The following is a 26,954-nucleotide window of genomic DNA, read 5'->3' as shown; positions in this document are numbered from 1 at the left end:
ATAGCTCTATCCCCATGTACCCACCACCAACCAGATGGTTCGGCTTTCTTCCCTGAAATAGCCCTATTGAATGGGTAACAAAAGATCAGTTGATATTTGAAAAAGACTTAAGAAAGACCAAGATAACCAATGCTAAATGCATAAAGAAAGAAAGAAACAAGCCATAGCAAGAATTCAAGAGAAGGAAAACCAGTTCAGGACTCAGGGAAAAAAAAAAGGAGAGAGATAGAGAGAGAAATAAAACAAGAACACTAGAGTGGTCTGAGGGGAAAACAACCTGAGCCAGTGGCTTAGAATTCTGAGGACAAATTCTAATCAATCTAAAATTCTATACCTAGGAAAATTATCACTCAGATAAATGAGTAAAATCATGACACTTTTATTCAGAAACACTAAATGATGTAAGACAGGAAAAAGGCAAGAAAGAGAAAGACACTGGATCCAGAGAACAAAGATTCAGCACATAAACAAGGGGGAAAAAATTCCCTGGATTTTAGTGAAAGGAAGTTTCAGGATAACAGCTGGGCAACAGGCCTAGTGAGCAACCCATACCAATTAGAGAATGAAGACAGAGGACTCCACAAGAGAGTCTTCCAGGGGGAAAACTAAACTTATAGAGTATCCAGTGTATTTTAATATATTCAGAAATTATTTTTAGTTTTACTTTGGAGTTGAATTAGTGATTTTGACTTGGAAAATTAAGCAAACAAATAATAAGAACCAAAGCAATTGTTTATACTGGAAAAAATATAAAGTTGTTCAAAAAAGAAACATTATCATAGTATACACTATCACAGCTATGAATAGTAGAAACTATAGTAATAGATTATCTTCAATATATAGTTTAAATAATAAATATTTATTTAAACAAAACTGCCAATGTAACAAATTTGGGAAAATGGGAATGAAGAAGAATATTAAGTGAATATATGGACACACTTTAGATATATTTAGTTCCAGACCATGGCAATAAAGCAAGTATCATAATAAAGCGAGTCAAATGAATTTTTTGATTTCGCGGGGCTTCTAAAAGTTATGTTTACATTATTATGTAGTCTACTAAATGTGTAATATTATGTCTAAAAACAGTACATACCTTAAATTAAATATACTTTATTGCTAAAAATTGCTAGCCATTATCTGAGCTTTCAGTGAATCATAATTACTAATCACCAATCACCATGACAAATGTAAGAAAAATGAAAAAGTTCAAAATATTGCAAAATTACCAAAATATGACACCGGAACATGAAGTGAGCAAATGCTCTTGGAAAAATGGTGCCAATAGACTTGCCCGACACAGGGTCGCCACAGACCTTCAATTCATAAAAAATGCAGTATTTGTGAAGTGCAGTAACATGAAGCACAATAAAACAAGGTGTGCTCCTACTTGAGGGAGATAATTTAAGAGAGCTAAATCTCCATTTACCGTAATAGCAAGTCAATGGATGGTCGCTAAAGTAAGAAATGAAAAAGCTGGCCATATAAGCACACAGTTTAGAAACATGGAATTAAAACCAGAATAAACGGCCAAAAAAGTTCAGAAAGTTCCTTAAGGGGAGTGGGAATTTGGGAATGAGGATCAAAGGGGCAGAATTCTATTTTCTTTTGTAAGCTAACTGTTCCACTTAGGCTTTTAAAAAAGAAATATACTCATTGGTTTCATAAAAACAAACAAACAAACAATAACGAAAAGAAACACATATCCCATATGTGGACCCGATAGTAGTCACATAGCAGTATTTCTCTCTCTTTCCCCACCTATTCTAAGAACTCCTCTGTTTCCTCGTAAAGAGTTCTTGGAATCTCTATGTGGTATCTCACAAGTGCTCTGTGAATTTATTCTTTGGCTGCCTTGAAGTTTCTGTTCTTGCTCTTCTCTCTTCAGAGGCCAACGGAAAGCCACACCCCTGCTGGCTGCTGACTCTCACTGATCTCTGTCCCCAAGGCTGCCAATACCTGGTGTCAAGTTGTTGATGTTTGTGCCAGTGATGCTACTTCTTGTCACTGCCTGAAGCTGCTGGCTCCAAGGCTGACAACATTTAACACCCTCACTGTCCCCCCCCCCCATTGTCTTTTTGCTAAATGGGAAAAATTTCTCTCAATTCACAGATTCGGGAAGTGATATTCTTTCTTGAGCATCTGCTTTTGTGTTTTATGAGCACTGTGGACCTGCGGCTGACTTCTCTTGGGAGGCTGGCTGCTAGAAAGGGCTTAGCTAACTCTTGTAGTTCTACAGGGTAGAAAGCATCCTACGGTCTGTATGTTTGTGTATTATTTTTATGTGACTTTGACTTCGTTTTACCCTTATAGTTTTCACTTGTCTTTTATTCATTCATTCAATCCTGTATTTATTTTGGTAAGGTGACTCAAAAAAAAATTTTTTTTGGAATGGGGGAATATGTTGATAACTGAATAAATAAATAACAAAGATTTTTAGCTTTACGAAAACTTTCCCCTCTATTAAAAATCTCTTAAGACTTGGGACTGCATTTATGGTAGCTATATTGATTATTGCAGTTTTATAGAAAATCTTAGGGTAGTGTGATTCCTTCAGCTTTATTCTCTTTTAATTTTTTAAAGCCATTTTGGTTCCTATTCCTTTCTAATAAATTTTTCAATCCGTTTGTCTATATACATGAACAACCCCTGCTAGAATTTTTTAGTAGCACCTTGATTGAGATACAACTCACATACTGTAAAATTCACCATTTTAAAGTGTATAATTCCATGGCTTTTTATCTATTCACAGAGTTGTGTAACCATCATTACTAAGTCCAGAATATTTTTATCAACCCAGAAAGAAACCCCATTCCCATTAGAAGTCATAATCCGATCTGTTGAAGGCATTAATAAAAAAAAGCCTGAGGTCCCTGGAAATAGAGGGACTCGAGGCTGGCATACCAACTTTTACCTGAATGTCCAGCCTGCTGATCGATTTTAACTTGCCAGTCTACACAATCATGTGAGCCAGTTTCTTCTCTGGAGAACCCTAATACAGACTTTGAAATCATATAAAATGTGCCTTTTCTGGGATTTTTTTTTTCACTTAGCGTAACATTTTTCAGGGTCCATCCATGTTCCAGCATGAATCGATTCTTCATTCCTTTCTACGGCCAAACAATATCCTATTGTGCAGATATACCACATTTTGTTTCTCCATCCATTAGTTGATGGACATTTGTGTTGTTGCTACTTCTATAATATTACAAACAAGGCCGCTACAAACATCTTTGTGCAAGTTTTTGTGTGGACAAGTTTCAGTTCTCTCAGGTTTTTCTTCAATATGTGTGTGGACTGTTTTACATTTCTACCGGCCTTGTATGTGGGCTCCAATTTCCCCACATCCTTACCAACACTTGTTAGTGCCTCTTTTTGATTATTGTCATTCTAGAGGGTGTAAAGTGGTATTTCATTGTGGTTTCAGTTTGTATTTCCTTGATGGCTAGTGAGAATCTTTCCCTGTTTATGTTTAAAGTCATCAAAGAGCTCCATGCATTCTGTCCAGGTTTTGTAGCTGCAGTCAGTGGGAGAGAGATTGGAGTAGTTTATTCCCTCTTAACTGGAAACAGAAACGTGTTACTTTTTGATACTTAGAAAAATAGTATCTTTACATTTTCTAATTATTATTGCTGGTGAATAGAAATGCATTTGATGTTTTAATCTTGATTTCCAGAAAATTTGCTAATTTCATCTGCAGACATGAAGGTTTTGTTTCTATCTTTCTGATTATTTGCTTATTTATTTTACATTATTGTGTGAGCTAACTACTCCAGAAAAATAAGGTAAATTAGAAATGGTGATGATAAAAGACACACTTTTTTTCCTTCAGGTCTTTCAGGGAGTATTTTCAATATTTCACTCAAACACTTGGAGTAGGTTATTTGGGGTATAAATACGTTATCAGGCTAAGAAAATTCTTTTCTTACCTTTTTATGGTGGTATTTTTGTTTAAGTCTTTAAAGGGTATTGGGTTTTACTAAGTGTATTTTCTGCATATATTGAAGAGAAGAACATATGTGTATATATGTGTGTGTGTATCTATATTTTTATATATGTGTGTATATGTGTATGTGTGTAAATGTGTGTATGTGTGCATATATATGTGCATATGTGTATATATATGTGTGTGTATGTTTGTGTATGTATGTGTGTGTATATATATTATATATATATATGTATATATTGGTTTTGGCTCTTAACATGGTATATTATAGTTGATTTTCTAATATTAAACCAATGTTTAGGTTGCTTACAAAGATGGCCACAATAGTCCTCTCTTCCCATTCTTCATATTCCTTTGCCATGTGACTTTGCTATTTGTCCCCCTCAATAGGTAGAGTCCCCTTCCTCTTGAACCTGCTTGGCGTGTGTTTTATTTAATTAGAACGTGGCAGGAGAAACACTGAGTGATTTCTGATCCTTGGCGTCAAGTAATTTTGTTCTTTTGTTCTCTCCTTAGAATGCTTCTCGCAACATAGAAAAAGCCCAGGATTGTCCTCATGGAGAGAGAGGCCCCACATCCCAGCCATTCCAGACATCCCAAATGAAGTCCCAGATATGTGAGTAAGGTCATCTTAGGCCATCCAGCCCCGGCTGACCTCCAAGCTGACTGCAGCCACAAAAGTAACCTGGGCAAGACCAGCCCAGCCAACCCATAGCATTGTGAGGAATAATAAACTTCTGCAAGCCACTGCTTCCGAGTGTTGTCATTTTGGTTTTGGTGTTTTGTTTTGCTTTTGATGCAGCATAGATAACTGATATATTCATTTTACATTCTTAAGTGAAACCCAACTTGGATGTGGCATATTATCATTTCATATATTGCTAGATTCCTCTTCCTAACACTTTGTTTAGGGTATTTGCTTTTATGTTTGAATGAGTTTAGTTTGTAATCTTCCTATCATGTGGTGTCACTAAGTTTTTGATGTTGAAGTATGGATGTGTTTCTCTTTTTTAGTTTCTGGAATAGTTTATATAAGGCTGAAATCATTTGCTGCTTGAATTATTTAGAGAACTCACTACTAAAATTGTCTGGGTCTACTGTTTTCTTTTGTGGGAATAATTTAAGCTGATTTAGTTTCTTTAGTTATTATAAAATCCTACAGGTTTTCTGTATTTTCCCAAGTCGGTTTTAGTAAGCTGTATTTTTCTATTTTCAAATTCATTGCCAAAACTTTGCTCTATTTCTTTTAAAAATTTGTTAAAGGAATGTCTTCTTATCTTTAAAGTCTCTTCAGAATCTATGGTTATATCCTGTATTTTTCTTTCTAATATTGTTTGTACCTTCCCTTTTTTGCCTTGACTGGTCTTTAAAGAGGTTTGTCTTTTTAATGACTAAACTTTTGGCTTGGATGCTCCTCTATTTTGTACTTAATTTTATATATTTATAAATGTACTATGTGTATATAAATATATTTGCATATAAATATATAGAAACACTCTATATTTAATATAATTGTAAGTTTATATTACATAATGTATATATTTAATCTATAATACATCTATAATATATATCAAATATTTTATTATTTCTTTTTACTTTCTGAGTAATATTTTATTGTATGCTTACACCACAATTTATCCATTCAATTGTTGATGGATATTTGGGTCATTCCATTTCCATCACCAGCAATGCTACTATGCACATTCTTGATTATATGTCTTGGTGCACATGTACATGAGTTTCTCCAGGACATATAATATGGAGTTGAGCTTCTGCACCCTAGGGCTTGGGTCTTAAAATTTGGTCATATAAATACCACATGCTAAGCATCCTGGGTGTTCCGTATGCTCATCAGCATTTGGCATTGCCAGGTTTTAAAGTTTTGGCAATCTGGTAGGTGTATAATTGTATCTCATGGAGGTTTTTTGTTGTTTGGTTTTCTGTTTTCTCTTTTTTCCTTTTGCCTATGTTCATTTTATTGATTACAAATAAATCAATGAATACAGAACTATTTATAGATTACATACACATATATAAATAATTTATAATGTAGAAAGTAAAAATTTCTAACCACTAACAATATCTCCCCGCCTCTTTCTACACCCATCCCCAAGAAGTAAACACAGTCAAACTTTTGGTATCTTTCCAGACTTTTTTGAAGAATATTCAGGCATACACTTTGTTTTCACAAAATGATATCCTACTTTACATATTGTTACATGATCTTTTTACTTCATAATTAATAATAATTCAGACTTACCTCTAAGTAAAAATTTTTTTTAACATTTATTCATTTTTGAGAGACAAAGAGAGACAGAACCTAAGTAGGGGAGAGGCAGAGAGAGAGGGAGACAAAGAATCTCAAGCAGGCTCCAGGCTCTGAGCTGTCAGCACAGTCTGACATGGGGCTCAAACTCACAGACTATGAGATCATGACCTGAGCTGAAATCGGATGCTTAACTGACTGAGCCACCCAGGTGCTTCCAGACTTACCTCTAATTTTTAAATGGCCATAGAGGTTTCCATTTTACAACTATTTTGGCATCCCAATTTTAACCATTCTCCTACTGTTGACATAGGGGTCTCATAGTTTGAGCTATTACAAATAATATTCCATATACATATATCCTTGCACAGGCTTGTGTAAATATCTGTATGGAATGTAAATCTAAAATTGTGAGTTAAAAAAATATTTTAAATTTTGGAGCATCTGGGTGGCTTAGTTGATTAAGCATCTGATTCTTGATTTCGGCTCGGGTCATGATCTCATGGTTTGTGGGTTTGAGCCCTGCATTTGGCTCTGCACTGACATTGCAGAGCCTGCTTGGCATTCTAATTTTCTCTCTTCCCCTCCCCTACTTGTTCATGAACTCTCTCCTCTCTCTCAAATGAATAAACATTAAAACATTTTAAAAATATTTTAAACTTTGATAGTTATTGTCACACTATGATGATATTTATTATTTGACAGTTATTTGATACTCTGAATAGGTTGCCACAATGTGTATGAGTATATGAGTTTTCTTTCCTCATATCCAAGGCAACCCTGGACTTCATCCATATATTTTAACTTTTTATAATTTGATGGGCAAAAATAGGACCTCATTTTTTATAAAATTTTTTAATGTTTATTTGTTTTTGAGAGAGACAGAGAGACAGAGCTTGAGTAGGGGTGGGGTAGAGAGAGAGGGAGACACAGAATCCAAAGCAGGCTCCAGGCTCTGAGCTGTCAGCACAGAGTCTGATACAGGGCTCAAACTCATGAACCCTGAGATCATGACCTGAGCAGAAGTCAGACGCTCAACAACTGAGCCACTCAGGCACCCCAAGACCTCATTTTTAATTTGCATTTACCTAATGGCCAGCAAAACTGAACATTTTTTCATATGTTTATTAAGTATTAGCATTTTGGGGTTTTGTGGACTACTTCTTCATATTTTTTGTCCTTTTTTTATTGGGTGTTGTCTTTTATTTATTTATAGGAGTTGTTCTGTTTTAATTTACATTAGTCAGATTACTAATCAAGTTTAACATCTTTTCATATGTTTGTTAACCATTATGCTTCCTGTTTTTGAGGAGGCTTATCAAGTGTTTGATCATTTTCCTATTGGGTCCTCAGTTTCTTCTTTTTGACTCTAGGTCCTCAGTTTTTTCTTTATACATTATCAGTGTAAACCTTTTGTTAGTTTTATGTATTGCAAAGATCTTTTCCTATTTTGTAGCTTGTTTTTTCTCACCTTTTTATGTTGTGTTTTGATAAACAAAAATTCTTCATTTTAATTTGGTCAGATGTATCAAATGTTTTCTCCTTTGTGGTCAGTGTGCTGTTTCTCTGTCTAGGTAGGAAATATTTGCATCTTTTTAAAGAAACTGATTTCTACTTCAAGCTCATAAAATTATTATCCTAAATTGCTTTCTAAAAGCTTTATCATTTTGCCTTCACAGTTAAATCTATAATCTATCTGGAATTAGTGAAAGAGGTATGTTAAAATCCATCACAATGATTTTTGTTGTTTCCTTCTTTTAGTTTTGTCTTTTAGTTTTGTTTTGTTTTACATATTTCTAGGTTATGTTATTAAGGACATATAAATTTAAAATTATTATATCTCTCTGGTGAATAAAATCTTTTATGTTATGAAGTTACCCTCTTTAGTCTTAGTAACAGTTTTGCCTTAAAGTCTTTTTTGTCTGATAATAATTATATCTAATCCAGCTCTTAGGGAATTAGCATTTTCATATTTACTTATTCTTACTATATTCATTTACGTGCAGTCTATCTTTAAAGACAGTTTATTGTCATGGAAAATATTGAATGTTGCATCATCTATTTTGTAAATTTAACTTGATACATAACTCTAATTTTTATTTTTGAGCTCTGTCTTTGATAAAATTTTATAAGTCATGCTGGTTGTTACTGTTTTGCTCCTCATCCTTTTATCTCCAAAATTGTTAATACCCCTTGGGATTTACAGACTATGACCCACTACTTGTGATCACTACACATGATTAGAAAGATCTCATTTATACAGCATCACAGCCAAGTAGACTATTAGGGAATTTGTTAAAGATCTGCTCCTCGTATCACTTCTAAAAGTAAGGTTGCCTCTTTGTTGTTACTGTTTTTGTATACTTTTACAATACCATTTCCCTCATCAAACAAGAATTTTATGTTGTTTTACTTTATCTCATTGACTTTGAAAAAATTTTTAAATGGTATATAAAAGGGGTGCCTGGATATCTCAGTCAGTTAAGTGTGTGTCTGACTTCAGCTCTGGTCATGATCTCATGGTTCATAAGTTTGAGCCCCATATTGGGCTCTATGCTGACAGTGCAGAGCCTACTTAGGATTCCCTCTCTATCTCTCCCTTTCTCTCTGCCCCTCCCTTACTTGTGCTGTCTCTCTCAAAATAAATAAATAAACTTAAAAAATTAAAATGATATATAATATACTCTATTCAGTCTCTGTACATAAAAAGAAAAGGTAAAAGTAATATATACTTAAAAAAATTTTTTTTAGTGTTTTCATTTATTTCTGAGAGAGAGAGAGAGACAACATGAGCAAGGGAGAGTCAGAGAGACAGGGAGACACAGAATCTGAAACAGGCTCCAGGCTCTGAGCTAGCTGTCAGCACAGAGCCCAACATGGGGCTCGAAACCATGAACTGTGAGATCATGACCTGAGCCAAAGTTGGGCGCCCAACCAACTGAGCCACCCAGGTGCCCCAAGTAATATATACTTCTTAAAATTTAAAGTTTTCTGTTTTAGTGTTATCCAGTAGTAAATTTTTCAGGACCAGTATTCCAGGCGAGTATGGTTATTATATCTTATAGTCACTTTTTTTTTTTTTGAGCAAGAGGCGGTGCAAGTGAACAAGGGGCAGAGAGAGAGAGGGTGCAAGTGAGCGAGGGGTAGAGAGAGAGACAGAAAATCCCAGGAGGGGCTGAGAGGGAGAGAAAGAGAGAGAGAAGCAGGGCTCACTCAAACCAGGGCTCCTACTCACCAGAAGCGGGACATGAACGAACCCAATGTGGGACTTGAACTCATCAACCAGGAGATCATGACCTGCGCTGAAGTCAGATCCTTAATGACTGAGCCACCCACACACCTTTATAGTCCCCGTTTTTGACCAGGTGTTTTTCATAGTATTCAGTGTTGATTTTGTTAGAAGTTTCACTGCTCCCAAGGTGACTTTCAGAGTTAATTTTTTCTTTGTCATTATTTCTTCGTTTAAAAAAAACAAAACCTGGATCCTGGATTGAAAAGCCCAATAGCTATGATAAACATTACTTGAGGGGCACCTGTGTAGCTCACTTGGTTAAACATCCAACTTCGACTCAGGTCATGATCTCCCCATTTGTGAGTTTGAGCTCTTCCTCAGGTTCTGTGTGGATCGCTCGGAGTCTGGAGCCTACTTCAGGTTCTGTTTCTCCATCTCTCTGCCTCTCCTCTGCTCATGCTCTGTCTCTCTCTTTCTCTTCCAAAAATAAATAAACATAAAAAATATTAAACACCACTTGAATAATTAAGGAAATTTAATATGGGCTGTGTATTAGATAATGGTTTTGTATCAATACTCAATCTTCTCAATGTGATAATGGTATAGTGGTTGTAGGAATTTGTCCTTGTTCTTAGAAGAAACATCTGTGAGATTTAGGGGTGAAGTGTCATGACAGTCTGTAATTAACTCTAAAGTAAATAATCCAGTAGAAGGAGGGAAGGGAAAAGAGGGGGAAAAGAGAGAAAGAAAGAATGTATAGAGAAGGTAAGATAAAGCAAACCTGACAAAAACGTCAGCTATTCCTGAATCTGGATGAATTTTGTATAGAGTGTTTGTTGTTCTATATCATCACTTTCTGTAAGCTTGAAATTTTTCAAATTAACAGGCTGAGAAAATAAACTCATATCCACTAAAAAGAATTCCTGATGTCAATGTGTTTGTGACTCTGACCTAGTATCAGAATGGTGCTGGTAGAAGGGCTCCAGCTCATCATTTGTCATGGGATCTGAGGCAGGTTCCCCTTGTATTTTATGAATTCTTGGATTTTACTGTGACCATCTGTAGGATTTTTTTCTTGCCTTCTCTGGGGCTTAAGACTTACTACCTTTTGAACTTAACTACTGATTTTTATCTGTGTTTCAAAAACAGTCTAATTAGTATTAGTCTAGCCTGGATAAACCCAAGGTATCCATTGTGTTTAGAAGTTTCTCTGGACAAAGTGGGAGGGAGGAAGAGGATTGTGGTTCCCAGGACAGTGAAAAACCAGGCAGAGCAGGTTTTGTGTGTGTGTGTGTGTGTGTGTGTGTGTCTGGGAACATCACATTCTTCTGTCTTAGAGAGGTTTTCTGATTCAGCAGAATTAGATTTTCTTCCAGATTTCAAGGTCACTGCCATTGGCAGTCAGCTTATTGTGGGCGGCCAGACAGGAGCTCTCTCCACCTGAACTGGCTCATCTGGTTCCAGTCTCCCCTTATCTGATGATGTACAATTGCCTTCTCTGTACAGTTCTTTGCAGCACAAAAAGAATACCAGGCTCAGATCTAGAGCTTCTTTTCCCAAAAACAATGAAAACAGAAATATTTGTCTTTTTATAGTGAAATAGAATTGACAAGCAGTTAAAAATAAGGTAAGATAAGGTAAGCTCAGTAATAATCAAGTAAATCACCTCCCTTTATGTTGATGAGCCTTTAAAAACTAATGTGACTGAATGAATACTCAACCATAGCAATGTGGAAACACTGATAATATGTTTCAAAGTATATCCTAACAGCATGCTTTACTGAAATAGATTTAAACACACACACACACACCCCTACCTCTACTATATACAGACTAAACTTAAAACTTTTAAGTAACAAATTTGAAGAAAAGAGGGAAATAATCAAGTTATCTGAAGCTCCTGGGGTGCCTGGGTGGCTCAGTTGGTTGAGTGACTGACTTTTGATTTCAGCTCAGGTCATGATCTCATGGTTGGTGGGATTAAGCCCTGTGTCGGGCTTTGTGCTGATAGCACAGATCCTGCTTGGGATTCTTTCTTCCCTTCTCTCTCTGCCCCTCTGCTGCTCATGCATGAATATGTGCTCTCTCTGACTCTCTCTCTCTCTCTCAAAATAGATAAATAAACATTTAAAAAACTATACAAATTATCTGAAGCTCCTTAGAATATACTGAATTATAACATTTTGGGGGAAGACATAATATTTTATTTAAAAAATACCAGTAGGGTTGGAGTTTGCTGGATGAGAAAACTGGAGGGTTAGCAAGATGAAGGAGTTGACCCTTGTGCAAAGGAATGGTTTTAAGATGGAGTGGAATCCAAACTGAGGAAGGAGCCCAGCAGTTCTTTTGTTATAGATGTGATTACTGAGATTAATTTCTTATGGGTATGACCCACTAGGGCGAGTCTTCCATTCTTAATGTTTCAGCTATACTACTGAAGTCATTGTTATTTGCATTGTGATACTTTCCCCCTTCATTTGTGCTACTAATTTTCTGCCTTTACTATCATCCTCTGCCAGGGAAGCAGATACATAAAGAAAACTCCATTTGACAAGCTACTTTCCAGTCATATCCTCATTTTTTCCCACAATATTTGGTTTTGTCAAAAGTTTTTCTTCTCTGTCTAGGTTTCTGTCCTGCAGTAAAAACAGGGCCTTGCATGTAATCTTACTATGAGAACTTCTTAGAAAAATGTAGCTCCGTATTAATGGAGATTTGGGTTGGAAAAGCAGGAAGCCCTGGTGATATATGGGTAGTTTGGATAATTTTCTTTTTTGTTTTAAAAAGATTCTATTTTTAAGTAAATGCTACACCGAACTTGGGGCTTAAACTCACAATCCTGAGATCAAGTGTCGTGTGCTCTACCGATTGAGCTAGCCAGGCGCCCTTTTGATAATTTTCAATATCCTGACTTAAATTTACAAACTCAGTATATTTAGAATGATCATCTAAAAACTTTAAGGGATTCCATACAAACATACTTTGGGAAGATTTCTGTTTGAAGGTCATCTTAACTGTGGCATATTTTGCTTTAAGAAGATTTGATAGGCTGTCATGTAAGAAGGTACCAAAATGAAAACCCTGTGTACAAATGGGCAAAAGACTAGAACAGGAATTTCACAGAAGAAAAAACCCATTTAGACAATAAACACGTGGAAAAATGGTCAACCTCATTATTTTTAAGGAAATGATACATTAAGGTACAATTTTATACCCATCAGGCTGACAAAAATTAATGTCTGATATTGAGTGTTGGCAATGGCATGGAACAATGTAAACTCTAATTGAGAGTGTAAATGGAGGCAGTGACTTTGGAAAAGAATTTGGTCTTATATAGTAATATATTTATTATACATTATATATTTATATATTATTAAAATCACATGTATTAATAACACACATTTAATATATGTTATATATTAATATGTAAGATTATATAGCTATAATTATAGATTATATAATTATATAATACAATATAATATGTTTTCCTCTTTTTAATAATTAATAAAATCACTTTTTATTAATATGGTCACTAATATGTAACTACATGTCTTTGTTTATAATAAATTTGTTTATAATAAATTAAAAAAATTTTTTAATTTATTTTTGAGAGAGTCAGAGACAGAGCATGAGCAGAGGAAGGGAAGAGAGAGAGGGAGATGTAGAATCCCAAGCAGGCTCCAGGCTCTGAGCTGCCAATACAGAACCCAAAGCAGGGTTCGAACTCACAAACTGTGAGATCATGACCTGAGCCGAAGTCGGAAGCTTAACTGGCGGAGCCACCAGGCGCCCCCTTTATGTGACTACATGTCTTTAGAGTTAGAGTCAGTTCTCATATTTCTTTTTTAATTGCTCAGACAGTTATGTTTTCAGGTTAGGTATGAAACTACCATAGGTGTTATAGACAGGATTCAAGTCGCCATAGTTCACCCCCCATTTTCATTGTAAAATAGCATATTTATTCCTTAACACATTTGCTTAAAATAGCAAAGTAGGTAATATTTGTGAATAGTGATTCTCAGCTCCTGGCTGTACATCAGAAGTACCCGGAGATTTTAGAAAACGTTGGTGCCCCACCTCCCTCCCTGACTAATTGAATTAAAATCTCTAGAGGCGGAGACTGGGCTTTGGATTTTTCTTGACAAATTCCCCCAGGTTATTCCAATTCAAAACCAGAACCGGAAAGTGCTATTTTATTTTGTTATTTTTTTTAACATTTATTTATTTTTGAGAGACAGACAGAGACAGAGACAGAGCATGAGCAGGGAAGGGGCAGAGAGAGAGAGGGAGACATAAAATCCGAAATGGGCTGTAGGTTCTGAGCTGTTTGCATAGAGCCTGACATGGGCCTTGAACTCAAGAACCATGAGATCATGACCTAAGCTGGAGTTGGACGCTTAACTGACTAAGCCACCTAGGTGCCCCTGGAAAGTACTATTTTATTTTATTTTTAAAATATTTTTGTTTATTTCTAGGAGAGAGAGAGACAGCGTGAGCAGGGGAGGGTCAGAGAGAGAGGGAGACACAGATTCTGAAACAGGCTCCAGGCTCTGAGCTGGCAGTCAGCACAGAGCCCGACGCGGGGCTCGAACCCACGAACCATGAGATCATGACCTAAGCGAAAGTCGGACGCTTAACTGACTAAGCCACCCAGGCACCCCTCGAAAGTGCTATTTTAAAAACACCTTTCTAAACCAGCGATCTTTACAGTGCTGGTGCAGAATTCTTCACTGGATAGGAAATCAACTTTGGTAGGTTTATAGCATTTAGAAATTTCAAATAATCAAGATTAGAAGATATCAGGATGTATCACATTTTGATTCAGGTATGTGTGTGTGTGTGTGCGTGTGTGTGTGTATAATGAGCAGTCATGTAAAACACAAGATTTCTTACTGTGTATCACAGTACATTTGAAAAACAATTGTAAACAAACCTTTTCTCAGGTGCTATTAGGCACTCTTTCTATTGAGTTTGAGGTGATGGGACAGCAATAGAATGTGGTGGTTGCAATGCCCATGTTTGAACCTGGGCTTTTCCTCTTACTCCCTCTGTCACCTTAGGCAATTTGCTTACCCTTTTTGTGTTATTGTGTCATCTCTAGCAATCTCTTGAGTGTGTGCAAAAGAGTTTAGCAAACTGCGCAATCAGAAGACAGAGTCCCTAGGCACCTAGTATAAAGTGTGGAGGTTCCCAGGGCCACCCTCACTTCAAGATCAGCTGGCTATAAATTCAGAGGTTCCCATGACTAGCTGGAGGTTTGATAATTTGCTAGAAAGACTCACAGAACTCTCTGAAAGCTATTAAACTCATAGTTCCATTGATTATTGGCGAGGGATACAGATTAGAACCAGCCAAGGTAGATGCTGCTGGAGCTAAGTGTGAGAGAGTTCCAAATGCAAAGCTTCCATCATCCTCAGGGGGGTCCCCTCCTGGCACTGAAGCGTGATGACACCCAAAGAGGGCTGCCGGCCAGAGATGCTCCTGTGGGCTCCGGTGTCCAGGACTTTGACTGGGGCTTCATTACGCTGGTGTGATTGATTGAATTATCTCCCATGTGGTTGAACTCAATCTGTCTCCCCTCCCTGGAAGTCAGGCTGGTATCGTGCGGCCCAAAGCCCCAGGCTTCTAGTCACATGGTTGCTCCGTGCCATGACCAGCCCCCACCTTGAATCATCTTGTTAGCGTAGACTACCTAGGGGCCCACCATGGGTCAGCTTGTTAGTGTAACTCTCAGGTGTGGTCCCAGGGGCCCACCATGGACATCACAGACACTCGTTGGAAAATTCCAGACAAAGGCCAGACCACTCTTTTAGGCTAGATTCTGGTGCATAATTAAACTTTTAGTTCAAAACACGGAGTTCTAAAAAAAATTATTCATAGTTGACATAGAACATGTTTTGGGATGTTAAATAATGTTTTCGAGGGCTCTTAAGTGACATTAGAGATCATTCCATCCAATTCCTTCCTTTTAAGTATAAGACAACTATCCAAGAATAAACAAAGTTCCATGCTGTGTTTATGTTTGAAACTGTCAGAACCTCTTAAAAAATTAACCACTTTGGTGGGAGACACAGCAGAGGATCTGCTTCTTCAAATACTGGAAATCACACTATAGGTTTCCTATTGTTTCAGGAACAACTCTTACTTGGAAATATTTTAAGGAGTTCATTTTAAGTTCAATCACATTTAAAGTGAGGTAATTTATTCTAATTTATTAGTCATTGAATATCTGCGTGCTCCCGTACATTCCCCAGCTCCCTTGCAGTTAGGTGGGTCTGTGTGATGAGTTATGACAAGTGAGCTGTGAGTGGAAGTGACATATGTCACTTCTGGGACAAAGACTAGAGAGAAGAGCACTTTTGAGTTCTCGATGCTTCTCTCCTTTCCCGCCGCCACAACAGCTGAGGCTAAACATGGAGGTGGTGTAACCACAACAGCCGGGGTGTCAGGCGGGCTTGGAAGGGAGCTTGAGTCAGGAGAAGCCCCCGTGCCTCCAGCCAACTTCGTGTGAATGAAAAATAAACTTTCCTGGGTTAACCCAGTGGAGGTTTGGGATTAGTAATTCCTGCAGCATAGCCTAGTCTATTCCAGTTAACACATTAACAATACCATCTTACATTAGTCATGTTTTAAACTTTCCACAATTATCCAAAACATAATTTATCATCTTTGACATTCATAAAGATTTGAAAGCTCCATATTTGTATGGGTAAAACATCTCATCAAAAATATTTGACAGCTGTCAGCATGGAGCCTGCTTGGGATTCTCCCTCTCACTCCATCCCTCTCTCTTTCTCTCTCTCTCTCTCTCAAAATAAAAAAAAAAAAATTAAAAAATTGACAGCAAGGGAATTCTTATGTTTTCTTGTTGATTGAGAAGAGAGCCCAACAGAAAAATATGTCACCTGTGACTAATACCAAACAGGGTCAAATTTAATCTCATTCAAGATCTGGATTAAATCTGAATAGTTTGATAACCAAAATTTGTTTTCAGGGTTTAGTTTATAAGGCTGTTAGTTTGCTATGTTTATCAGCACAGATTAAACCATTTTGGGGGGAAGCACAAAAGTTCTTTCAGGCCTGTATATTTTCCTTTTAATTCCCTTCAACATTTTCCTTAAGTTTCCTTAAAGATTTGTGGCTGTGTGTTAATTTTAACTTGTTAAAAATTGAGACTCAAAACTTAGGTAATTTGCTCAAAACCATACAACAAATTAAGGGGAGGGCAATACCAAAATCTCACCTTTCATTGCTTCCACGATGTCTGGGTTTCCTCAAAGAGTCATGGGACGGTAAGTAGTTAAGGTTAGTCTTCCACTTCCAGGAATGATGAGTTAAGTAATTTAGACAGATCCTCCCATTGAAGACAACCAAAATGCTGAGCAAAATATAAAATCACCTTTTTAGAAATAGCAAACTAACAAACAGGAATTACCAGGCTAAGTTCCTAGAGAAGATGTAAATCCATAAAAATGAACATAGTACTGGTGCCATTTTATCCTGAGGACATGTGGTAATCCGCAGCAGGTAACTGAGAGGTTTTTTTATTTTTTCAAGTTTATTTATTTAACTTGGAGAGAGAGAACATGTGCACGCATGAGGGTGAGGGAGAGAGAGAATCTTGTCTCCCAAATCATGGGCCTCCATCTCCCGAATCGTGAGATTGTGACCTGATCTGAGATGCTTAACCAACAGCCACCCACGTGCCCTGATGGAGAGGTGTAACAGTGCCTTTACGGTTAGGGAGACAAAAGTTGGAGCCTGGGGCCCAACATGGGTCAGCGCCCTACGCCCTGAATTGATACTGACACACATTAGAAATAAGAGTGAATTGGAGGTCATTGTGCCCTTGCATATATTGTGGGCTGTTTTTGAGCCATCTGGGTGGCCTGGAACATCTCAAACTTGAAATCGGATTGGGGTAATGTTGGAATGTTGGTGCCTTCAAGTGCCTGGCAGAAGCAATGAACATTCTCTTTGGAGAAAGGGAACATCACAGTAGGCCTCAAATTATTTTGACAAATGATGACAAAATCATCAGGACATAGAAAAAAATAGCCAGGTATACAAGATGATAAAACACCATGAACAAGAAAAATAAAATATATGAGACTGCAGAAATAGTCCCTCAGGGATTCCAAATGCAGACTGTAAAGCAGTTATGCTTATAAAGTTCAAGAAGAAAATGACATAGATTTGACAAAGAACCAGATAGAAATGCAAATCGTCAAAAAATAGAGTGCCCTAAATTAAATCCGTGGATGATTTATGAACAAATTAGACACAGTTAAGGAAGAATTCTGACAAAGATCCGATGAAACCATTCAGAATGGAGTGCAAAGAGAAAAAAAGAATGGAAGAGAAAGGAGAATGAAAATTTCTAACAAGTTCGGTGGGAGACTTAAAAGAAGTAAAAGAGAATGGGGCAGAAGCAACATGTAATGAGCGAATAGCTGGAATTTTTCAACTATAGACATAAGCCACAGAAGCTCAAGAAATTGCAAGGAGCATCGCAGAAAGCAAGCCACCACAGACACATCATAAGGAAGCAAAGAAAACCAAAGGCAATGAGAAACTATTAAGAGCAGCCAGAGGGAAAAGGACAGTTTACCTTCAAAGAGGCAATTGTTTGGCTGACTGCTGAATTCTCAGCAGTGGTTCTGGAAGCCAAAAGATTGGGGAATGATATCTTTAATGTGCTGAAGTCAACAGCTACCAAACTAGTGTTACACACTGGGTGAAAACATCACTAAGACACGGTGTGAAAATAGCCCCAACTCAGTAATTAAATCTTTTCCCTGCTGGCACCTGCTGTGTGTACAGTTTTTCTTTTTCTCACTCTTTTCCTCTGCAACCTACAAACTGTGTGCTTATTGTTAGTAACTCTGCAAGGGGCCAGGGTAGAGGTGAGCATAGGCCTGGTGGGAATCCAAGAGGATGAGTAACAAGGGCAAATCTGCCGACATTTTTGTGAGATGGCCTCACAGACTGGAGGGCTAGTAAATGTTGGAGGCTGGCTCATTCCTGGGCAATTTCCAGAATTCTTCATGAATACCCATTGGGCTGTCCTTATTTTTCTTACTGATTTGTAAGAGTTCTGTATGCATTGTAGATGCAAGTCTTCTTTGTTTATTTATTTTCTCTTTTCAATAATATGTGGTACCAATATGATTTCCCATCCTGTGGCTTACTTTTCCACTCTCTTAATGGTATCTTTGGATAAACAGAAGTCTTTAATTTATCATTCTTTTCCTTATGGCTAGTATTTTTTTTCCTTTTTGAAAAGAAGTGCCCCTTGGTCACTTTTTAATAACACATGCCAAGCCTTTTTCCTCAGTAATTTAAAATCTAAATTTAACCATGTGACATTGAACAGGACTTGGGAGTCTAATTAACAGCCCTTTTCTATCTCTTCCCTGCGTACAAACCAGAATAGATGGGAGAAGGGATTAGGGGAAAGGTATACTCTAAAAATGTAGGATATTTGGACAAAGGCATCCTATATTTGACTTACTGAATCAGAGTTCTTGGACAAGAGCTTGGATGTGTGTATTTTTTTTTTTTTTTTTTTGAGAGAGAGAAAGCGCAAGCGAGTGGGGAAGAGGCAGAGAGAGGAGAGAGATAACCCCAAGCAGGCTCCGTGCGGTCAGTGTGGAGCCCGACTCAGGGCTGGATCCCACGGCTCATAATATCATGACCTGAGCTGAAATCAAGAGTCGGGCACTTAAAGGACTGAGCCACCCAGGCACCCCTAGATGTGTGTAATTTTTAAAATTTCTCCCAGATGATTCAGTTATATCTTGATAAGTACTACAAAGGAGAAAAAAAAAAAAACCCTTAAGTGTCTGGAATGTCATGGAAGGAAGAGGAGAGTTTCAAGCAGGGCTTGGGAAATAGTCTCAGATGCAGCAGACAATTCAGACAGCATCAAGATTAAAAGGGCCACAGACTTCTAGCTCTAAGATAAGTAAGTCCCGGGGATCTAAGGCATCGCGTGGGGACTATGATGCGCTGAAGACTTGCAAGTGAAGAGAGTATGTCTTAAATGTTCTCACCACACACGCAAACAGGTAATTATGTGTTCAGGGTTGGAGGTGTTAAGTAACCTTATTGTGGCAATCATTTTGCATTATTTATATGTATCAAATCATCACATTGTACCTTAAACTTATATATGTTACATGACAATAAAATTTCATTAAAGCTGGGGGGGTGGGAGGTGAATCAAGCAAGGCGTATGTGAAAACTAGGAAAGATATGGGCAACAAGAACACCAATGATAGCAAGCAACCCAAACAGGTTCCAATAGTGGAGGTACATGTATGAGAATGAGAATTCTCAAAATACATGTTGATTCTTTGTAGCATTTGCAGAAATGAATTATCTAATATTTTAAAGATTAAGAAAAATGTTGGATTTGGCTTGGATCTTCAGTCATTAGTAAAAGAACACTTTTAGTACAGAGGTGGGGACTAGAGTATGGGTTATATGATATCAAGGGTGAGGAGTAGCCAGTCAGAAGCCAAAAGCCTGGGTGTGTATCAGGTATTTACAGAGAAGGATAGTAAAGCAGTTTTGCAGAGTCAAAAGAAAAGAATGTATTTCAGTTTTAAGAAACAGACAATCCTTGAATCTCAGAGTTGAGAGGACCCTCAAATACCATTTTGAATAATTCCATCTGACACTTAAATTTCCTTTACAAAGTCCTGTCATTCTGTTTATACTTCAACTCCTCTGTGGGTGAGGTCTGCCATCTGCTGCCACCCTCAGGAGCGGCCTGTTGTGTCTTCGCGTGGCTTTGACTGAAGGCTCTTCCTTTTCATGAGCTCACGACTTCTCTCTTCAGATTGTACTGGTTGCCATATTTGACACAGGAGGACAGGTGTCAGCTGTGAGGGAATTGTCATCTCACCAATACGTCCCAGTACATTTATTTAATGGCTTTCCAAAGGAACTGGTTAAAAAAAAAAAATTCTGACTGGAATTGTTTTGTGGGGAGATCGAATTTACACAAATTTGACCAGATCAAATTGAAACAAATAGGACAGTTTAAGAAACAGTGGTTCTAACAAGGCGGAGAAGAAGGGCGGAAATGTGGGGGAAAGGGAGAGAGGCAAACCATGAAAGACGCTTGAATGCTGACAAAAACTGAGGACTGATGGATGTGGGGGGGGAGGGGGGGATGGGCATGGAGGAGGGCACTTGGGATGAGCACCGGGTGTTATGTGGAAACTAATTTGACAATAAACTATTTGTAAAAAAAAATAAAAAAAATAAAAAATAAAAAAAGAAATAGTGGTTCTACAAGAACCACTTTGTTTTCGTCAGTCCTTTGTTTTAGGCTCCGTGAGGCAAACTTAGCAGTGTGGTGTTCAGTATGGCAACCGCAAGTCAGAAATTGGAAAGGATCCGTATCATTTACAAATGACTTTGTCCGAAAGGAAGCAACAGAATATCCAGCTAAAAGTGCTCAGACCACATGACCCATACTGTGCCACTTAACAAAACTCGTGGAAGCGGGTGATGACTGGGCTATGCAGCAGCTGGCCGTCCGGGCACAAGTTGGCTGTGCGCCTGGCCTTCCCCTTCTGACCAGCAGATGGCAGAGCTGCTCTAAACACTACTTGCCCAGCTCGGCGACTCCGGAGCAGCCAAGGAGGAGGCGAGAGCAGAAGGGCTTTCTTTTTCTCTTCTTCTAAGTCCCCCTGAGCAGGAAGAAACATTGAGGCTCCCAGCAGACGCCTTGGGCCAGAACTTGACCAAATACCCATGACTAGACTGATAAAAGGGAAATGAGAAGGGCATGATTTACTTAGACCTTGAAGCTGGGCACATCATTGCCCAATCGAAATAGGGCTTTTATCTTGTTTATGTACTTATTTTTTTTTTTTTTAAGTAAAAATAGCTGTTGGGTAGGCTACCCATCTCCCATGCCAGAGGAGCTCAGGAGAAATTATACACGCTAAATCCATCGGGCCCCGCGCCAAGGGCGGGACAATGCCTCTACAGAAACGAGTAAAATGTTTTTCTTCCTCTGATAATTATTAATTCTCTGCAGTGACTTAGAAAAAGTCTTGGGCTAAATTTCTTGCTATTATATGGACATTAGGTATAGAAACGGACTGCAAAACTGTTTTTAAAAGTCACTGTGCTTCTAATCCAAACTTCTTACTCTAAAGCTTATCTTCCCACTATGTGAGTTGTACGAATCCCCTCCAATTTAGATATTCTAGAAGAGCCTTACATGGTAAAGAATAAATCATTTTCTAATTAGACATTCTATCCGGAACTGACAGCAGTTGATTCCCAGCACTGTCTTTTATTTCTGACATACTTTGAGATGAGAGTAATCTTACATTTGCAGTAATTCTCAGGATAAAATTTCCTTCTCAAAGCTTATTCTATGAAGTGTTTTTTTTTTTTTTGTTTTGAAGAATAAAGCAATGATTCTCTCTTTTTGAAGTTGCATATCAAGTTCAGAAACATTGACTCTTTAATTTAAAATATTAATGTCAAATGCTGGATGGAAAAATGTATTTTCCATCCTTGTTCTTTGAGAGTGTGACTTTCTTGTGCTTGGTAGATCCTCATTCCTATTGGATTTCCGTTGCACGCTAATTATCTCCAGCCACAGCTGCTTACTGACAGCTGTTCCCTTCACTGTCCACCATGCAGCCACCCTTCTGAGGGCAACCGTACTGAGGTTCCCATCTGTGGACACCCCTGCCTCCCCTGTGTGGTTGCTTCCACTGGGGCTTTCACCCTGGCTCAGACGCAGAGCTTGCGACCTATATCATTACAAATGCTGCATTCCCCTGGCCTGACTGATCGGTTAATAGAAGCCTCATTTAGCACCAGTGAGAAGTAACACTTTTGCTGGGACTTCTGGGAGAGAGGTTCTTTCTCTGTCCTGTCACATTTTTACCTTTCAAGGAAGGCCCAGGGTTGCTGTAAACCATTTTGATATCTTGAATGGGAACTAGTCTCAGAATGGAGCCGAGAGGGGCGCCTGGGTGGCCCAGTTGGTTAAGCGTCCGACTTCAGCTCAGGTCATGATCTCACGGTTCATGGATTCGAGCCCCCATTCGGGCTCTGTGCTGACAGCTCAAAGCCTGGAGCCTGCTTCAGATTCTGTGTCTCCCTCTCTCTGTCCCTCCTCTGCTCATGCTCTCTCTCTCAAAAATAAAAATTAAAAAAAAAAAAGAAGAATGGTGCTGAGAGACAGACAGACAGACAGACAGGCAGATAGACAGAAAGGCTCCCTGGCGATACATTTCAGCCTTCAAACCAGCACAGCAAGCATAGCAGCAAGGCCTATTCTTGGACTGTTCAGTTACATAATCTAGTAAATTCCTATTTCATTTAAGCCAGTGTTTGGATTGGATTTTTCTCTCCCTTGCTACCGGAAGAGTGTTAACTTATACATCGGTTCAGAATCTCTCATGACCAAGAAATATTCTCAGATACTGAATGTGTCATAAGAATTAATACGGAAAACACTTAACAGGGAATAAGTGTACTTATAACTTATGTCCAATATCTTTATTGTCTTTAAATAGTAATGTTCACCTGTGATGTAATGCAGTACAGAAAAGAGTTTAAATTGGCATTCTTGATATTCTGTGACTTCACGAGCTCTAGTCATTATTATGGTAATGTGCTCTGGGGACAGTTTCCTCAAGTCTGAACGTGTACATTTGTTTCCTTTTTGAGTCTGAATTATTATTTCTCATTATCATGGAATAAAATAACCTTGAAGCTATTTAGAAATATTGATAAATCACTGGCACACACGAGCCTGTAATTGTTAAAGTGGGGACCTCACGCTGTGATGCTTGAATCTCTCTGGCTACTTCTTTTTCTCAGGCAGTGCTGTGTGCACAACAGGCAGACGGGCCGACCCCCCAGCCTGACCACAGTCTCCTGGCAGAGAGACATTTGTGCCTGGAGATGGAGGTCGTCGGGAAGAAACTGTTCGCTTCAGGAAAGCTTCGTTCTGAAGTCAAAACTTCTAGCCTTCCCAGTGGTGACCTTTGTGCTCTCCACCCCGGGCGTCCACATCCTTGTCAAAGGGTGAGAGACCTTCTGTAATTGACAAGAGGATTTCAAGACAAGGGGCCCGCCAGGTTGTCTACACGGCGCATTCCCTACAAACAGACCCGGTTCCTTTTCCTGTAGGAAGAGAACAGTAAGGCAGATGCCGTTGCTTTTGTTTTTGGTTTTCATGGTGGTAAAGGACACCTCGATGGTGCTAAAAGAAGGTTATCTTCATAGTGAGCCCCCTGCCATATCTCACACAACTATTTTGTTAACACTATACCGGGAAGGCCTGGAGTTCATGTTAGTAGGTAATTCTTTCACGTCGCTCAAAATTCTAAGATACAAATATTTGTGAAAACTTTCTTTCCCTCTCTGGTTTTCCCGCATGCTCGTTTTCCTCCCCAGCGGCAATCCATTTTATGTTTCTGCCATGTCTCCTCAGGGCGACGTCACGCACATTTAAACAAAGGCAGGTCAATGTTATCTTCTCCCTTTCACCTCAACAATGATATATGTCCTACTCTGCAAAGGTATAGATTTCTTTTTTTCACTTCAGATATCCTGGATCTACTTCCATCTTGGTACGCAAGGAGCTTCCTCATTCTTTTTCATAGCCTCTGAGTATTTCACAATTTCATAATATCATGGTTTCACCAGTGTCCTGTTGGTAACATTTATATCACTCCCCAGGGTTAAAAGTGAGTGTTTTATCATACATCATATAGCTGACCTGGGTCTCTCTGATTAACACATGTGTATCCACCAGTTCATTTCAGGCACATGCAAAGATGAAGGGTCTCTTCTGGGTGCTTCTCGCCATAGCTCTCCAAGGTGATCACATCATAGTGAAATGAAACATAAGTTCACAGTTTTGGGTATTTATCTCTAAACTGCATACATGATGTTCAACACAGACATCTATGTCTCAGGATACAATGGAAAGGAGACATAAGAAAATTAAAAACTGTCTAGTTTTCACAGGACATGGAGAAATAAAATATGTCATTTGGCCCCCGATCCAGCAGAAGACAGCTTGTGAACTACAAATGGCGGGGACGCAAGAACTTTCCTTGATTTATTTGGATAAAAAAATTGTAGAATGTTTGAGAAAGACACTCCAGGAGGAAGTTTGTGGCAAGAGACAAGAGTGACTCAGTAACCCTTGTTACATGTGGAATCATGGATGGAAGGGTGTAATTAAGTCACCCATTATGAGCTTGAACCAGGTGAGCAGTGGTCACTGGCTTTGATTTTAATTTGTGTATTGAGATGAAGCTTTTTGCACACTGTGCCATTATATATGGCTTTCTTCAAGCATGGATAATTGATACAAGTCATAAAGATTTGTAGCCTTTTCATTCTTTCTCTTGATGTCTGCACACATCTCGATCAACATCTACATTTGTTATATGTTAATAGATCTTTCTAATCATTCATGATACATCTTACTGGTCCTAATCAGAGTGAAAAACGATGAAAACAATTCACACACAAAATCAGATCTTTGAGTTTACTCTTGTTAACTAATCTTTTCGTGCGACTGGCTCCTTGAACAATGGAAGCAACTTCCTTTGTGTGTGCTACTGTTCTCCCCTCTGGGTGAAGACTCCAGCACTTCCTTCATTTCTCATCACTCGCAGGTAATAAGCATCCTCGTGGTGGCTGGAAGTCACACACACAGCCTCAACCGCATAATTACAGCTTCTCCCTTCCTTTGGCTGGGGCCTGTCTGTGATCCAGGAAAGGTGGGAGGGGGAGGCTGCTTCCCTTTGTTCCTTGTCTTCCCGCCCCGAGATGCTGTCTGCGAGGAGCTCTGCCAAGAGCGGGGAGTGGGTGTGGGAGGCAGGAGAGAGGTGACTGGCAGGAAGGTACTCACGAGTACTGCCTGGCTTCCCCTCTCTGGGCCTGGCAGTGTTTGAGACACTCTCCTGGGCAACTTCATAGACCCTTTACACATTCTGCTCCTGGGCCTTGACTGACAACCCCACTGGCCTGAGCAGTGCCCTTTCTTCCTTCTTTTGAGAGAGAGAGGGATGTGCACGAGAGAGCTTGTGTCCAACGGGGAGGGGGCAGAGAGAGGGAGAGAATCTTAAGCAGGCTCCACGCCCAGTGGGGTCTCATGACCGTGAGATTGTGACCTGAGCCCAAATCAACAGTAGGTCGCTTAACCGTTTAACCGATTCAGCCACCAGGCGCTCTGAGCGGTGCCCTGTCTATTCGCTGGTCGTACCTGTTCCCCTCTTGGCGTCTGCTCCTGCCAGTGTTCTTTTTACCTGTGCCCTTCACCCCAGCCAGCTGCCCTCGGACAGGATCTATTTAAAATAGCCTCTAGGGGCACCTGGGTGTCTCAGTAGGTTAAACATCATGGAATTCTACTTGGCAATGACAAAGAATGAAATCCTGCCATTTGCAACAACATGGATGGAATTGGAGGGTGTTATGTGAAGTGAAATAAGTCCGAGAAAGACAGATATCATATGTTTTCACTCATATGTGAAACTTGAGAAACTTAAGGGAGGACCGTGAGGGAAAGGAAGGGGAAAAAATAGTTTCAAACAGAGGGAGGCAAACCATAAGAGACTCTTGAATGCAGAGAACAAACTGAGGGTTTATGGGACTGGGGGCGGGAGAAATTGGTGATGAGCATTGAGGGGGGCACTTGTTGTTGTTGTTGAGATGAGCACTGGGTGTTGTATGTAAGCGATGAGTCATGGGAATCTACCCCCAAAACCAAGAGTACGCTGTATACACTGTGTGCTAGCCAACTTGACAATAACTTATACATAAAAAACAAACCAAAAAAAAAATGTCACACTCTTGATTTCAGCTCAGGTCATGATCTCACGGTCTCAAGCCCTGAGTTGGGCTCTGCACTGACAGTGCAAAGCCTGCTTAGGATTCTCTCTCCTCTCTCTGCACCCCCGCCCCCACCGCCCCCAGCTCTCTCTCTCTCTCAAAATAAATAAGTAAACTTTATTTTAAAAAAACTAACAAAATGGGGCGCCTGGGTGGCTTAGTCGGTTACGCGTCCGACTTCCGCTTAGGTCATGATCTCGCGGTTCGTGGGTTCGAGCCCCGCGTCGTGCTCTGTGCTGACTGCCGGCTCAGAGCCTGGAGCCTGTTTCAGTCTGTGACTCCCTCTCTCTCTGACCCTCCCCTGCTCACGCTGTCTCTCTCTCTCTCCTAGAAATAAATAAAACATTAAAAAAAAAAAACCTAACGGGGTGTTCTGTTGATGCCCTTGGCGGGGTGGGCCGTTTCCCTCTTCTCTGTGACCTGGCCTCTTTAAGGTTGTCACTCACAACCTCCAGAATTAACCACACAAGGATAACAAAGCGAGTTTTAGGGGGGCATGCTGAGCTGAAGCTCCTCTACCCTTAAGCAGATTTTCAAGCTCTTTCCAGAGAAATCCTCCTCACCAGATCCTCCCTCTCCCCTCAACATGTTAGGCCTATAATGTGGGTCAGTTG

This window comes from Hyaena hyaena, unplaced genomic scaffold, assembly GCF_003009895.1.
Source record: "Hyaena hyaena isolate Hyena2069 unplaced genomic scaffold, ASM300989v1 scaffold_138, whole genome shotgun sequence".
Taxonomy (NCBI): Eukaryota; Metazoa; Chordata; class Mammalia; order Carnivora; family Hyaenidae; genus Hyaena; species Hyaena hyaena.
This window is presented reverse-complemented; position numbering follows the sequence as displayed.